The sequence below is a fragment of the Eriocheir sinensis genome, unplaced genomic scaffold (genome assembly GCF_024679095.1).
Source record: "Eriocheir sinensis breed Jianghai 21 unplaced genomic scaffold, ASM2467909v1 Scaffold1683, whole genome shotgun sequence".
NCBI lineage: Eukaryota > Metazoa > Arthropoda > Malacostraca > Decapoda > Varunidae > Eriocheir > Eriocheir sinensis.
The window spans coordinates 23863-38401 of NW_026111054.1; the positions used below are offsets into that span (position 1 = coordinate 23863).

Here is a 14539-nt window from a genome sequence, read left to right on the forward strand (position 1 = left end):
GTGTGTGTGTGTGTGTGTGTGTGTGTGTGTGTGCCTGTGTGTCTGTGTGTGTGTGTGTGTGTGTGTGTGTGTGTGTGTGTGTGAGTGTCTGTGTGCCTGTGTGTCTGTGTGTGTGTGTGTGTGTGTGTGTGTGTGTGTGTGTGTGTGTGTGTGTGTGTCTGTGTGTGTGTGTGTGTGTGTGTGTGTGTGTGTGTGTAATTTACCGTGGCCTGATCACGAGTTGGACTCGCTTTCGCCAGCAGGTTCCCTCCCGCTCATTATCGTCGATCTCTGGGAGGACCTCACACACCACACACCCCATCCCCCTTGCTCAAGCGGGGACAGTAACCACTCCAAGTCACCCGAAAGAATCCGGCCTGAGCGGGGCTCCAACCGCCGCCTGTTTGGCCGGTAAGCCTCGCAGCGCACCGCTCTACTGATTGAGCCACCGGAGCGCTGCTACAGCGTACCCCCAACTTTACCTTTTGATAGTTCGACAAGACTTTAAGCGTTGTGAATTTTGAATGTAGCTCAAAATAGATGTTCTGGATCGTTATCCACAAACATTCACATTCAATAAGGCTTTCATAGCGGTTGTGGGTGCTTCTATGGGTAGTTATTTAACTTAACCTAGTGATAGTTTGAGAAGGCCTCTGCACCGTGAATGTGAAAAACACTTATGAGCCAAAAGCGAATTCTTCAGCCGATGCATGGAAATAAACGCAAATGTAAAATGATTTACTTCGACCTAAAACAAAAGCACCGCCTGAGAAGATTTGAGCAGAAGAAAATAATCAGTCATTTGCACCGTGTTATACTAAATATGATTCCTTGAGTCAACGAAACACGCTCTTGACTGATTGGTGTTAGCGTGGTGATGAATCTATTAGCACCACCATCACCAAGACCACCACCATTTCCTATTTTCACTACCATCACTTCAACTACCAAAAACAACCTATTCCTATCTCCACCACCACCAGCACCAGCACCACCGAAGTCAACAGTTACTATCATTCTCTTCGTTTCCCCGTCAAGGATATTTTTCCCTCACTCTATCGACGCGGCCATTCACGGGCGAGGGAAAGGTAGGACGATGAAGAGCCCGCTCGAAACTGTGTACACAATTACACATTTTGCCCCCGCCGCCGTCGGAAGCATTGTTGATGTGGTATCCAGAAATTGCTCAAATATTAGCCGGGAGAGAGCGGCGAGGCGGGGCGCGGGGTAGTCAACGGAGGCCGAAAAGTGACCAGGCTGGCAGAGTCGCCGCCGAGTTTGGGATTTTTTTTTTTTTTTTAAGGCTGTTATTACTGTTATTATTGTTAATATTATTGTTCCGTCCGTTTTGAAGAGTGTGGCGGAGGTGGCGACAGTGTGTGTGTGTGTGTGTGTGTGTGTGTGTGTGTGTGTGTGTGTGTGTGTGTGTGTGTGTGTGTGTGTGTGTGTGTGTGTGTGTGTGTGTGTGTGTGTGTGTGTGTGTGTATGTGTGTGTGTGTGTGTGTGTGTGTGTGTGTGTGTGTGTGTGTGTGTGTGTGTGTGTGTGTGTGTGTGTGTGTGTGTGTGTGTGTGTGTGTGTGTGTGTGTGTGTGTGTGTGTGTGTGTGTGTGTGTGTGTGTGTGTGTTGCCTCACGAGGTGTCAAGTAGAGTTCAAAGGCTGCTGCTGTGTTACGCCATCAACGTGCAGGTTACACAGTCACTGGACGCCCCGGGACACTCCGAGATGGTCAGCTGACATCACCGGAGCGACGACGGGTCGCGGCGAGCACTGCACGCCCTGCGGGGCTCCATCGCGCTGCCTCGCCTCACACTGTAAAATGGCCGCCCCAAACGCTGCCCCGCCACGGCCGGAGCTCTCACATGCTTACCGCTGCTACGTCATCTTCATACTGATTTTTGTTTTAAACACGACGTCCACTAGGAGGAGTGCCAACAGCCCGCAGACACAGGAAAGCCGTCCACTCTAGTGTAATACCTGTGAATGAGTCGCAGCGTAACGGCCATCACGTCACGGGCTGCCGCTGCCGCCCCGCCCTCCGCCACCGCCGCCACGCCGCCCCGACCCTTCGCTGCCCTGCCCGTCCCCTGCTGCTGCCCGGCGGGGTGCCTCCATTGACCTGAAGCTCACATTACCTCGTCTCGGTGTGAGAGGCGCCAGTACCGTCACAGTAAAGGGCGACAGATAAAGCACAAAGTGGCCTCTGGTGACGTGCCCGCCGCCGGGCGACACCCGTCCTTCTCCCTCGCCCCGCGCCCCGCTCCCTGCCTCTCATTCCGCGGCCCTGGCCTCTCCTGCCCCTCGTCACCGCACTGTGGCCATGGTAACAGTCACTTACGGCTGCTGGCGGCTCGTCCGTGCATGAAGGGTGGCAGGAACAGTGACGCTGTTGGAGAACACAATGTCGGGGTTGGCCGCGAGTTGACCAATCACATCACACGGGCCGCACTCACGCGCGCGCCGCCGCCCATTCCACCAAGTCCTATTCTCTGCCTCTCGCCCGTTGTGCCCCACGCCGCCGCTGCCTCACGGCACTGTATCATTTACTCAATCCTCTCGTCACCTCATCTCCGCGTGAAGGGCGCCGGTAACAGCTGCGTATCCCTTAGAGCAGGGATTGGGGAGGGAGGGGAGGAGGGACTGGGCGCGCGCGGAATATGGCCGCCATGCGCTAGGACCCATATCATGGAGGTAGACCCATATAGCCTAGTCAAGCCCCGTTATCCTGCCCTAGCGACTCCACGCCCCTCCTTTCTCGTGTCCAAATGAAAGGGTTAACCAGAATCTCCACTCTTTCATCCCTTCCAGTAGTAAACTAAACAGCAGCCTCCCTTGAACGGCGTTTTCAAACTTTTTGCTACAGCTGTCGGCTTCATACTCGGTTAAGATAGTCTAGTCGGAAGATGGGTCCCCATGCACCATGGTGATATATTTTTCTCACTTACATTTTTGTAATCCTCAAGGTGTCTAGTAAACAGATTTTTATGTTTATGGCCCCCCAAAAAATCTCCGCCCTCCCAGAAAATCTAGAGTGTTTGCGGATAGTGAGTAGAAACCTAACTCGCTTATAATGTGCTGCAACTATAATACGGAATGTGTCGTCGGCTGTAGGCATATGCAGGCGCGGATACGGGGGTGGGGAGCCAGATGGCCCGGGCCCCCCCCCAAAAAATATTAGGATAACTAAAATATTTGAAATACACATAAATTGAGAAAACATAAAATATATTTAGGATACCCCTAAAAAGCTAGAGAGCTGGGGAGCGAAGCCGGCCGCCTCTAGATAGCTCTGGACGCTGTCCTTCAAACTTAAAAAAAATTCCTCCTCTATAGGTTCCTTGGGCTTTACTATGTGGAGGTGGACGGGATGCTCAGGCAAGATTTTATTTTTTTCGGTGTCTGATGTAATTTTTCACTCTCCTACAGGGCCAGGGCACAACGGGCACGTGCCCAGGGACCCGCGCTCTTATGGGCCCCGCACTCGTCTAATAATCTATATACTCGTACAGGGCCGTAGTACGCCGTACCCAGGGGGGGGGGGGAGTGTCGGACGACCCCCTCCCTCCCCCCATCTGCTAAAATGTCCACTTTCTGAGAGAATCAAAACGAAAACTGGTACCTTTCTCTTGCATTTCTGGAGAACTCAGGATTTTCTTTATATATTTTCAGTGTTTAAGTTACGGAATCGTATATTGAATATTATAGAGCAAGATTTAAAGGCCTAGGAAAAAATCTTTGTGACCTCATTCCTCACATGCAGGCAGAAAGTAGGTTTTAGTGCAGGCACTTTCATCATTCGGCACTTCGAAGAGGAAATAAGGGAAGACTTCCTTGCCTTTGTGCACGCCCAAGACCTCACCGGTAAAGGTTTAGCCTGGCTCGTTTTGCGCACCGCTGAAGACCTTGGATTGGACATGGCAAAGTGCAGGGGACTTGGTTTCGATGGAGCAAGTGCCATGATGGGAAAATTCAAAGGGTGTGCCGCAGTACTCATGAAGAAGTACACCCTGGCCAAGCCAATCCACTGCTTTAACCACCGGCAGAATCTAGTGCTGACGAAGGCGTGTGACGTCAAGGAAGTGAAGATCGCTCTTCAAACACTGACCGAGGTGTATAACTTCGTTCATTCTTGGAATATGGGCTCTCTCCGCTTCACAGAGGTTGTCAAGCTTACCTCGGCCAAGCGCGAAAAGCTTGTTCTCTGTGCCCCACCAGGTGGATTGAGAGGCATGACGCAGTGCTGGTTTTCGTTGAATTTCTGCCTGTCATCGCTGTTTTTCTCGAGGAAGAACTTGACGCCACCGCTGGGCTCCTTCTCATCGCCATAGTGTCCCCCGCTTTCTCGTTGGACTGGTTGTAGTGGAGTGTATATTGGCGCATGCTCTCGAGCAGAGCCGAACTCTTCAGAGAAAAGATGGCGACCTGGGCCCGTATCCTCGAGAGCTATTAACTTTTACTCTTAAAGTTACTATCAAAGTTAATAGTTTCAAATTATTAAGAGTAAAAGCTATCCTCGTCAACTTTGAGTGTAGGTATTAGCAAATCCTGGCTACTATTATCTTCTTCTTCTTCTTCTTTATGGCGGGCTCGTTGCTAAGGACGCCTCCGTGCAAAACATAAACATCCGACATGAATTAAGTATATATTTCAAAAGAAAAATAAAGAAAAGATGTATAAATGTACAACAGAAACATAATAAATGGCAAACACAAGAAAATACTGAGTTTTGTGGCAGATAGAAGCAGCCTCCAAGGCTGTTTTTACTCCGTCACTCGTCAATACCCTTATCTCCCCGCCTGCGTCACGACTTGCTCTGCTGAAATTACCGCACCATAACCACGTCATCTGCCCCAATGATCTACGGGCCGGAGAACCAGCGCAGAAAAGGTGTAAGTTTAATTGGTCGCCAGATGAAACGGTCTTCTTACATCAAATTCAAGAAAAAATACGTATAATCAGAGGGTGTTATGGGAAGAGCATCACCCCTGAGGATAAGAAGAGAGCGTGGACTGAAGTGGCAGAAGCTGTAACAAGGTTGGTAATCACATATCCATGGTTCAATCAGCTTACAAACTAACCTAACCAAATCAAGTGGGTATTTTTTGCATAATAACACAACCACTGACCTTCCAAACAGAACATACCTTTTCATTCTGTATCTGAATAGTTTCATTATGACCATTTCTGCCACAACCCCCTCTCCCTCAACAACCTAACATAGCTAAACCTAACCATGCCAAACCTGCCCTGTCCTACCGAACACATCCTAACTTAACATGCCAAGTTTGTTGGGGGGGAAGAGGGGGCTGGTATAGATAGTTAAGGCATATTTGACCTTTTTTTACTCTTTATTTATTTTTTATTTGTTTATTATATATTTTTATTGGGGGGGGATGCTAGGCATGCCAGACTATGGACACTTTTACAAGTACTTTATGTCAAGACTATATGGGAATAGGTAGGTTTCGTGAGAACGGTAAAGTAAGATTAAAATAGTATATTTATAGCATTGGCCAAACAGATTATGGTGATATAATGTTAGATTGGAATGTACTCAAGATAATGAAATTAAGGTTAACGCTTTTATTTTTTTTGTTACATATTCACATATCCATGATTCAAGTAACTTGCAAACTAACCTAACCTCGTCAAATGGGTATTTTTGTATACAAACACAACCACAGAGTTTCCAAACAGGACATACTTTTTCCTACTGCTCCATGTGAATAGCATTATCATGACCATTTCTGCTGCAACCCCCACTCCCTCAACAATCTAACATAACTAAACCAACTCCTGCTAAACATGTCCTACCAAACACGTCCTAACCTAACATGGTAGGTCCCCAAGTTTGTTAGGGTGGAAAGGGGGTTAGTATAAGAGTCAAGTCATATTTACCTGTTATTTTATTTATTCCTTATTTAGATTTTTTTGGGGGGGTGGGTGGGTTGGGCATGCCAGGCTCTCAACACTTTTACAAATATTTTATGTTAAGACTATATCGGAATAGGTAGATTTGATGAGAATGGTAAAGTAAGATTAAAATATTATTTTGATAGCATTGGTCAAACAGTTTCTGGGGATATAATGTTAGGTTAGAAGTACTCAAAAGAATGGAATTAAGATTAATGCTTTGAATTTTTTTGTATAGCTGTATTGTGTAATATCCTCCTACTTAGAGAAAAGCATTTTAGAAAAGTAGGTAATGAAAAGTAGTATTTATGGCCATGTTCATAACAACTAAAACGTTAATGTCTTATGATGCATGTAAATAAAATATTGGTACTGATTTAGCTTTCCATCACAGCATGTATTAAATGTTATTGGAGAAGGTATGGGAAATAAAAAGCATGCCATAGTGAAACGATTAAGAGACTTGCTTTACATTTATACCCTGACAGTGCCTTCCCTGGGAGTGGACCCCGTACGCAGGATGACTGTGAGAGGCGTTGGTACAACGTACAACAAAAATCAAAGCCTTGCATTGCCAAGTGCAAGAATGAGCAGCGGCAGACTGGTAATTTTTTTTAGTTGTTATGTCTTTAAATGTAAGACTTATATTAGTTAGTTTTTTTTATGTGCTCACAGAATGCAGCTATACTGGCCACAATGCCTTTATTTCATCTTAAAGTTAATAAGTTCATAGCAGTGAACTGCATATTTGATATAGAAATTTTTGTAATGCTCATCTGTCAATGGCTATCAATCTATCTAAATACCTTGGTTGTCTTCCTCCAGTGAAGGGTTTTAGCCAAGACAGGCACACACTTACTCACACACTCACACTCATGTACACCACTCTCTCAGCTGCACAGCCCCTGAGAGAGTAAAAAAGGCCCTCACTGTATGGGGGATTAGCTGCACAGTTCAGACAGGAAACTTCCACACCAAGGCCTCACAGCATACACTGGTTTACCCCTGCCCCATCATGAGTGCCCCACACGTGTGGCACCACAGATACGCAGGCGCCTGCCTATATAACTATGACATTAACTGTGGTAGATAAACTGGTGTATGACATCATAGGCTGCTCGTCTCATGTATTTGAAGGGGTACCAGAGCCATTCAGCATTGACATGATGTGTTAGGGATAGGACAGCAGCAACAGTCAAGCAGCAGTGAAATATTGACTGGCCTGTATGTTTTTGGCAAAAACTTTTATATTCTTATTAAAACAATTTATTAATTACCCTTGCATTCATATTCTTTGTAGATACACACTTTATCAGTATTGCTAGAGACCATCCCAGCACATTGTTCATTACTTGTGGAAAAGATACCATTAGCTGCTCCGGCAACAGCCACTGCTTCATCATCTGCTGGCACTATGACACCAGCCACTGCTTCAACATCTGCTGGCCCTATGACACCTGCCACTGCTTCATCATCTGCTGGCCCTATGACACCTGCCACTGCTTCATCATCTGCTGGCCCTATGACACCTGCCACTGCTTCATCATCTGCTGGCCCTATGACACCTGCCACTGCTTCAACATCTGCTGGCCCTATGACACCAGCCACTGCTTCATCATCTGCTGGCCCAATGACACCAGCCACTGCTTCATCATCTGCTGGCCCTATGACACCAGCCACTGCTTCATCATCTGCTGGCCCAATGACACCTGCCACTGCTTCATCATCTGCTGGCCCAATGACACCTGCCACTGCTTCATCATCTGCTGGCCCTATGACACCTGCCACTGCTTCATCATCTGCTGGCCCAATGACACCTGCCACTGCTTCATCATCTGCTGGCCCTATGACACCTGCCACTGCTTCATCATCTGCTGGCCCTATGACACCAGCCACTGCTTCATCATCTGCTGGCCCAATGACACCAGCCACTGCTTCATCATCTGCTGGCCCTATGACACCAGCCACTGCTTCATCATCTGCTGGCCCAATGACACCTGCCACTGCTTCATCATCTGCTGGCCCAATGACACCAACCACTGCTTCATCATCTGCTGGCCCTATGACACCTGCCACTGCTTCATCATCTGCTGGCCCTATGACACCACCCACTGCTTCATCATCTGCTGGCTGAACCTATGGTTCATCATCTGCTGGCCCAATGACACCAGCCACTGCTTCATCATCTGCTGGCCCAATGACACCTGCCACTGCTTCATCATCTGCTGGCCCAATGACACCTGCCACTGCTTCATCATCTGCTGGCCCAATGACACCACCACTGCTTCATCATCTGCTGGCCCTATGACACCAGCCACTGCTTCATCATCTGCTGGCCCAATGACACCTGCCACTGCTTCATCATCTGCTGGCCCTATGACACCTGCCACTGCTTCATCATCTGCTGGCCCAATGACACCTGCCACTGCTTCATCATCTGCTGGCCCAATGACACCTGCCACTGCTTCATCATCTGCTGGCCCAATGACACCTGCCACTGCTTCATCATCTGCTGGCCCAATGACACCAGCCACTGCTTCATCATCTGCTATTGGCCAATGACACCAGCCACTGCTTCATCATCTGCTGGCCCAATGACACCACTGCTTCATCCTCTGCTGGCCCAATGACACCAGCCACTGCTTCATCATCTGCTGGCCCAATGACACCAGCCACTGCTTCATCATCTGCTGGCCCCATGACACCACCACTGCTTCATCATCTGCTGGCCCAATGACACCTGCCACTGCTTCATCATCTGCTGGCCCAATGACACCACCCACTGCTTCATCATCTGCTGGCCCAATGACACCAACCACTGCTTCATCATCTGCTGGCCCAATGACACCAGCCACTGCTTCATCATCTGCTGGCCCAATGACACCAGCCACTGCTTCATCATCTGCTGGCCCAATGACACCAGCCACTGCTTCATCATCTGCTGGCCCCAATGACACCACCCACTGCTTCATCATCTGCTGGCCCAATGACACCTGCCACTGCTTCATCATCTGCTGGCCCAATGACACCAGCCACTGCTTCATCATCTGCTGGCCCAATGACACCAGCCACTGCTTCATCATCTGCTGGCCCTCCCACTGCTTCATCATCTGCTGGCCCAATGACACCAGCCACTGCTTCATCATCTGCTGGCCCAATGACACCAGCCACTGCTTCATCATCTGCTGGCCCAATGACACCAGCCACTGCTTCATAATCTGCATGCCCAATGACACCAGCCACTGCTTCATCATCTGCTGGCCCAATGACACCAACCACTGCTTCATCATCTGCTGGCCCAATGACACCAGCCACTGCTTCATCATCTGCTGGCCCAATGACACCAGCCACTGCTTCATCATCTGCTGGCCCAATGACACCTGCCACTGCTTCATCATCTGCTGGCCCTGACAACTGCCACTGCTTCATCATCTGCTGGCCCAATGACACCAGCCACTGCTTCATCATCTGCTGGCCCAATGACACCAGCCACTGCTTCATCATCTGCATCTGCTGGCCCAATGACACCACTGCTTCATCATCTGCTGGCCCTATGACACCACCACTGCTTCATCATCTGCTGGCCCAATGACACCTGCCACTGCTTCATCATCTGCTGGCCCTATGACACCAGCCACTGCTTCATCATCTGCTGGCCCAATGACACCAGCCACTGCTTCATCATCTGCTGGCCCAATGACACCAGCCACTGCTTCATCATCTGCTGGCCCTATGACACCAGCCACTGCTTCATCATCTGCTGGCCCAATGACACCAGCCACTGCTTCATCATCTGCTGGCCCAATGACACCAGCCACTGCTTCATCATCTGCTGGCCCTATGACACCAGCCACTGCTTCATCATCTGCTGGCCCAATGACACCAGCCACTGCTTCATCATCTGCTGGCCCTATGACACCAGCCACTGCTTCATCATCTGCTGGCCCTATGACACCTGCCACTGCTTCATCATCTGCTGGCCCTATGACACCTGCCACTGCTTCATCATCTGCTGGCCCAATGACACCAGCCACTGCTTCATCATCTGCTGGCCCAATGACACCAGCCACTGCTTCATCATCTGCTGGCCCTATGACACCAGCCACTGCTTCATCATCTGCTGGCCCAATGACACCTGCCACTGCTTCATCATCTGCTGGCCCTATGACACCAGCCACTGCTTCATCATCTGCTGGCCCAATGACACCTGCCACTGCTTCATCATCTGCTGGCCCTATGACACCAGCCACTGCTTCATCATCTGCTGGCCCAATGACACCTGCCACTGCTTCATCATCTGCTGGCCCTATGACACCAGCCACTGCTTCATCATCTGCTGGCCCAATGACACCTGCCACTGCTTCATCATCTGCTGGCCCTATGACACCTGCCACTGCTTCATCATCTGCTGGCCCTATGACACCTGCCACTGCTTCATCATCTGCTGGCCCAATGACACCAGCCACTGCTTCATCATCTGCTGGCCCAATGACACCTGCCACTGCTTCATCATCTGCTGGCCCTATGACACCAGCCACTGCTTCATCATCTGCTGGCCCTATGACACCTGCCACTGCTTCATCATCTGCTGGCCCAATGACACCAGCCACTGCTTCATCATCTGCTGGCCCAATGACACCAGCCACTGCTTCATCATCTGCTGGCCCAATGACACCAGCCACTGCTTCATCATCTGCTGGCCCAATGACACCAGCCACTGCTTCATCATCTGCTGGCCCTATGACACCAGCCACTGCTTCATCATCTGCTGGCCCTATGACACCAGCCACTGCTTCATCATCTGCTGGCCCTATGACACCTGCCACTGCTTCATCATCTGCTGGCCCTATGACACCAGCCACTGCTTCATCATCTGCTATCTGCTGGCCCAATGACACCAACCACTGCTTCATCATCTGCTGGCCTATGACACCTGCCACTGCTTCATCATCTGCTGGCCCTATGACACCAGCCACTGCTTCATCATCTGCTGGCCCTATGACACCACCAGCTGCTTCATCATCTGCTGGCTGCCACTGCTTCATCATCTGATGACACCCACTGCTTCATCATCTGCTGGCCCAATGACACCTGCCACTGCTTCATCATCTGCTGGCCCTATGACACCAGCCACTGCTTCATCATCTGCTGGCCCTATGACACCAGCCACTGCTTCATCATCTGCTGGCCCTATGACACCAGCCACTGCTTCATCATCTGCTGGCCCTATGACACCTGCCACTGCTTCATCATCTGCTGGCCCAATGACACCAGCCACTGCTTCATCATCTGCTGGCCCAATGACACCAGCCACTGCTTCATCATCAGCTGGACCAATGACACCTGCTTCATCATCTGCTGGCCCAATGACACCAGCCACTGCTTCATCATCTGCTGGCCCAATGACACCAGCCACTGCTTCATCATCTGCTGGCCCAATGACACCAGCCACTGCTTCATCATCTGCTGGCCCTATGATTTCCACTGCTTCATCATCTGCTGGCCCTATGACACCTGCCACTGCTTCATCATCTGCTGGCCCTATGACACCTGCCACTGCTTCATCATCTGCTGGCCCTATGACACCTGCCACTGCTTCATCATCTGCTGGCCCTATGACACCAGCCACTGCTTCATCATCTGCTGGCCCTATGACACCAGCCACTGCTTCATCATCTGCTGGTTATTATGACCACCACTGCTTCATCATCTGCTGGCCCAATGACACCTGCCACTGCTTCATCATCTGCTGGCCCAATGACACCAGCCACTGCTTCATCATCTGCTGGCCCAATGACACCAGCCACTGCTTCATCATCTGCTGGCCCAATGACACCAGCCACTGCTTCATCATCTGCTGGCCCAATGACACCAGCCACTGCTTCATCATCTGCTGGCCCTATGACACCAGCCACTGCTTCATCATCTGCTGGCCCAATGACACCACCCACTGCTTCATCATCTGCTGGCCCAATGACACCACTGCTTCATCATCTGCACTGCTTCATCATCTGCTGGCCCAATGACACCTGCCACTGCTTCATCATCTGCTGGCCCAATGACACCAGCCACTGCTTCATCATCTGCTGGCCCAATGACACCAGCCACTGCTTCATCATCTGCTGGCCCAATGACACCTGCCACTGCTTCATCATCTGCTATTTAATGACACCAGCCACTGCTTCATCATCTGCTGGCCCAATGACACCAGCCACTGCTTCATCATCTGATGGCCCAATGACTGCCACTGCTTCATCATCTGCTGGCCCAATGACACCTGCCACTGCTTCATCATCTGCTGGCCCTATGACACCAGCCACTGCTTCATCATCTGCTGGCCCTATGACACCACCCACTGCTTCATCATCTGCTGGCCCAATGACACCAGCCACTGCTTCATCATCTGCTGGCCCAATGACACCTGCCACTGCTTCATCATCTGCTGGCCCAATGACACCTGCCACTGCTTCATCATCTGCTGGCCCTATGACACCTGCCACTGCTTCATCATCTGCTGGCCCAATGACACCAGCCACTGCTTCATCATCTGCTGGCCCAATGACACCAGCCACTGCTTCATCATCTGCTGGCCCAATGACACCTGCCACTGCTTCATCATCTGCTGGCCCTATGACACCAGCCACTGCTTCATCATCTGCTGGCCCTATGACACCAGCCACTGCTTCATCATCTGCTGGCCCAATGACACCAGCCACTGCTTCATCATCTGCTGGCCCAATGACACCTGCCACTGCAAGGGATGACAATGAAGCTGCTCCACCACAGTCACCACCTACTTCATCGGAGTTAAGAGATGCCTTTCATAGGGCAGCAGTATAATTTTTTTGATGCTGGGGCTGAATATTACTGCCTCAAGGCTATGATTTTGTCACTTTTTTTTTATTACTGAGGAGGTTAGGTTGGAAGGGGTGAAAAATAATCTGTGCTGTTTTTCGACAGAAATGGTTAGCAAATTCATTCAAAGCACAAAATTTACCAGAAAAAAAATTGTGTGCCATTGTGAGTGGGTTCACTTGAGATTGGGCTCCAATACGCCTCCGTGGTCTAGTGGTCAGCATGCCTGGCTTCTACGCGGGCCCGGATTCGAATCCCGGCCTGGGCAGTCTGCGTGCAGCCCACCCACTTGGTCGTCCTTCCTCTCAGGATGGTCGATAAATGACTACCTGGGAAACTGTGGTAACCCGGATGTCACACTGGCCCTGTGTCCTGGGTAATGGGCTCCTCCCACCACAGGCTCAAGGCACAATGTTACGGAGATGAGCACCGAGGCCACGCGCTGCTATAGCGTATGCCCCAACTTTACCTTTACCTTTATTGGCTCGACTGACAGACATGGCTTTGTATGTCGAAGGTCACGGGTTCAATCACCACAGCCAGCACTCTCTAACTTGGATTTTCCGAGTTCCTAGAGCCTAGATTAATTTCTCGGTGTGAAATGAGGAGATTTGCACCAGCACCCAGTCATGGGTGTTCTAAGAGGCGTTGTTACACTCAGGGGCGTCATTTGGCCTTCAAAAGTGGGAGGGACATTAGGGCAGACAGTTTTATATAGATATATATATATCTATATATATATATCTATATATATATATATATATATATATATATATATATATATAGATATATATATATATATATATATATATATATTTACCATCATTAGCTTATAACACCTTTAGGCACTGATCATATTTGCATTTTATGTAGTCTGTGATGCAGGCAGGATATTCATTAGCACCTAATTAGACTCATGCTGCTCTCCAGTGCTCTCTGATGAACTCACAATCAAAGATGTAGTATACCTATATGGTAGCATTGAGTAATCTTAGGTCACTTGGTAAAGTGTTCACCTAAGTCCGACCCAAGCTGACAACATAAACCTAAGCGTGTTTGCAAGCTGAGTGTTTAGAATATTGGCATAATAATAAAAGATGCTGAAAACTGGATTCCACTACTTTATTGAATATATGAATAATTATATACTGAATTTGTAATGGAGCTAAGATTAAAAAAGCTATGTTTTCAGCGGTCATACCATGATCTCATGAAAATAATTAGGTTGACATATATAATTAATTACTACGTATTTTGATATGATGACCATTGCACGTTAATACCATAGCTTTGAGCATTGAGTAATCTTAGGTCACTTGGTAAAGTGTTCACATAAGTCCGACCCAAACTGACAACATAAACCTAAGCATGTTTGCAAGCTGAGTGCTTAGAATATTGGCATAATAATAAGATGCTGAAAACTAGATTCCACTAATAGAGTAATTATATACTGAATTTGTAATGGAGCCAAGATAAAAGCTATGTTTTTCAGTGGTCATACCATGATCTCATGAAAATAAATAGGTTGACATATATAATTAATTACTACGTATTTTGGTATGATGACTATTGCACATTAATACCGTAGCTTTGAATCCAATGATGAATATCTTCAAGCAAGACACAAGTAGCAACAGATTGGTCACCAATTCACTCAGTAAACACAATACTCCAGAAAAGTATACACTTGATTCACAATAAAGTTGTTTTTCCACTTGGAACTTTGTAAACAGAAACCAAGTAACCTCGTTTTACTTCACTCATAAGTCATGATGTTCGCGATGTGGTCACCTC

The 14539-nt window shown here is 48.7% G+C and overlaps 1 long non-coding RNA gene across 1 annotated transcript; it reads right to left on the reverse strand.

Moving 5' to 3' along the window:
- Nucleotides 1-10470: 10470 nt before the first annotated feature.
- On the reverse strand, nt 10471-12960 carry LOC126990473 (uncharacterized). The gene is made up of 3 exons (XR_007744389.1): nt 12528-12960; nt 11018-11125; nt 10471-10709 (listed from the first exon to the last, which is right to left on the reverse strand). It is a non-coding gene; the product is annotated as an uncharacterized LOC126990473 (long non-coding RNA).
- Between the last annotated feature and the right edge of the window lie 1579 nt (nt 12961-14539).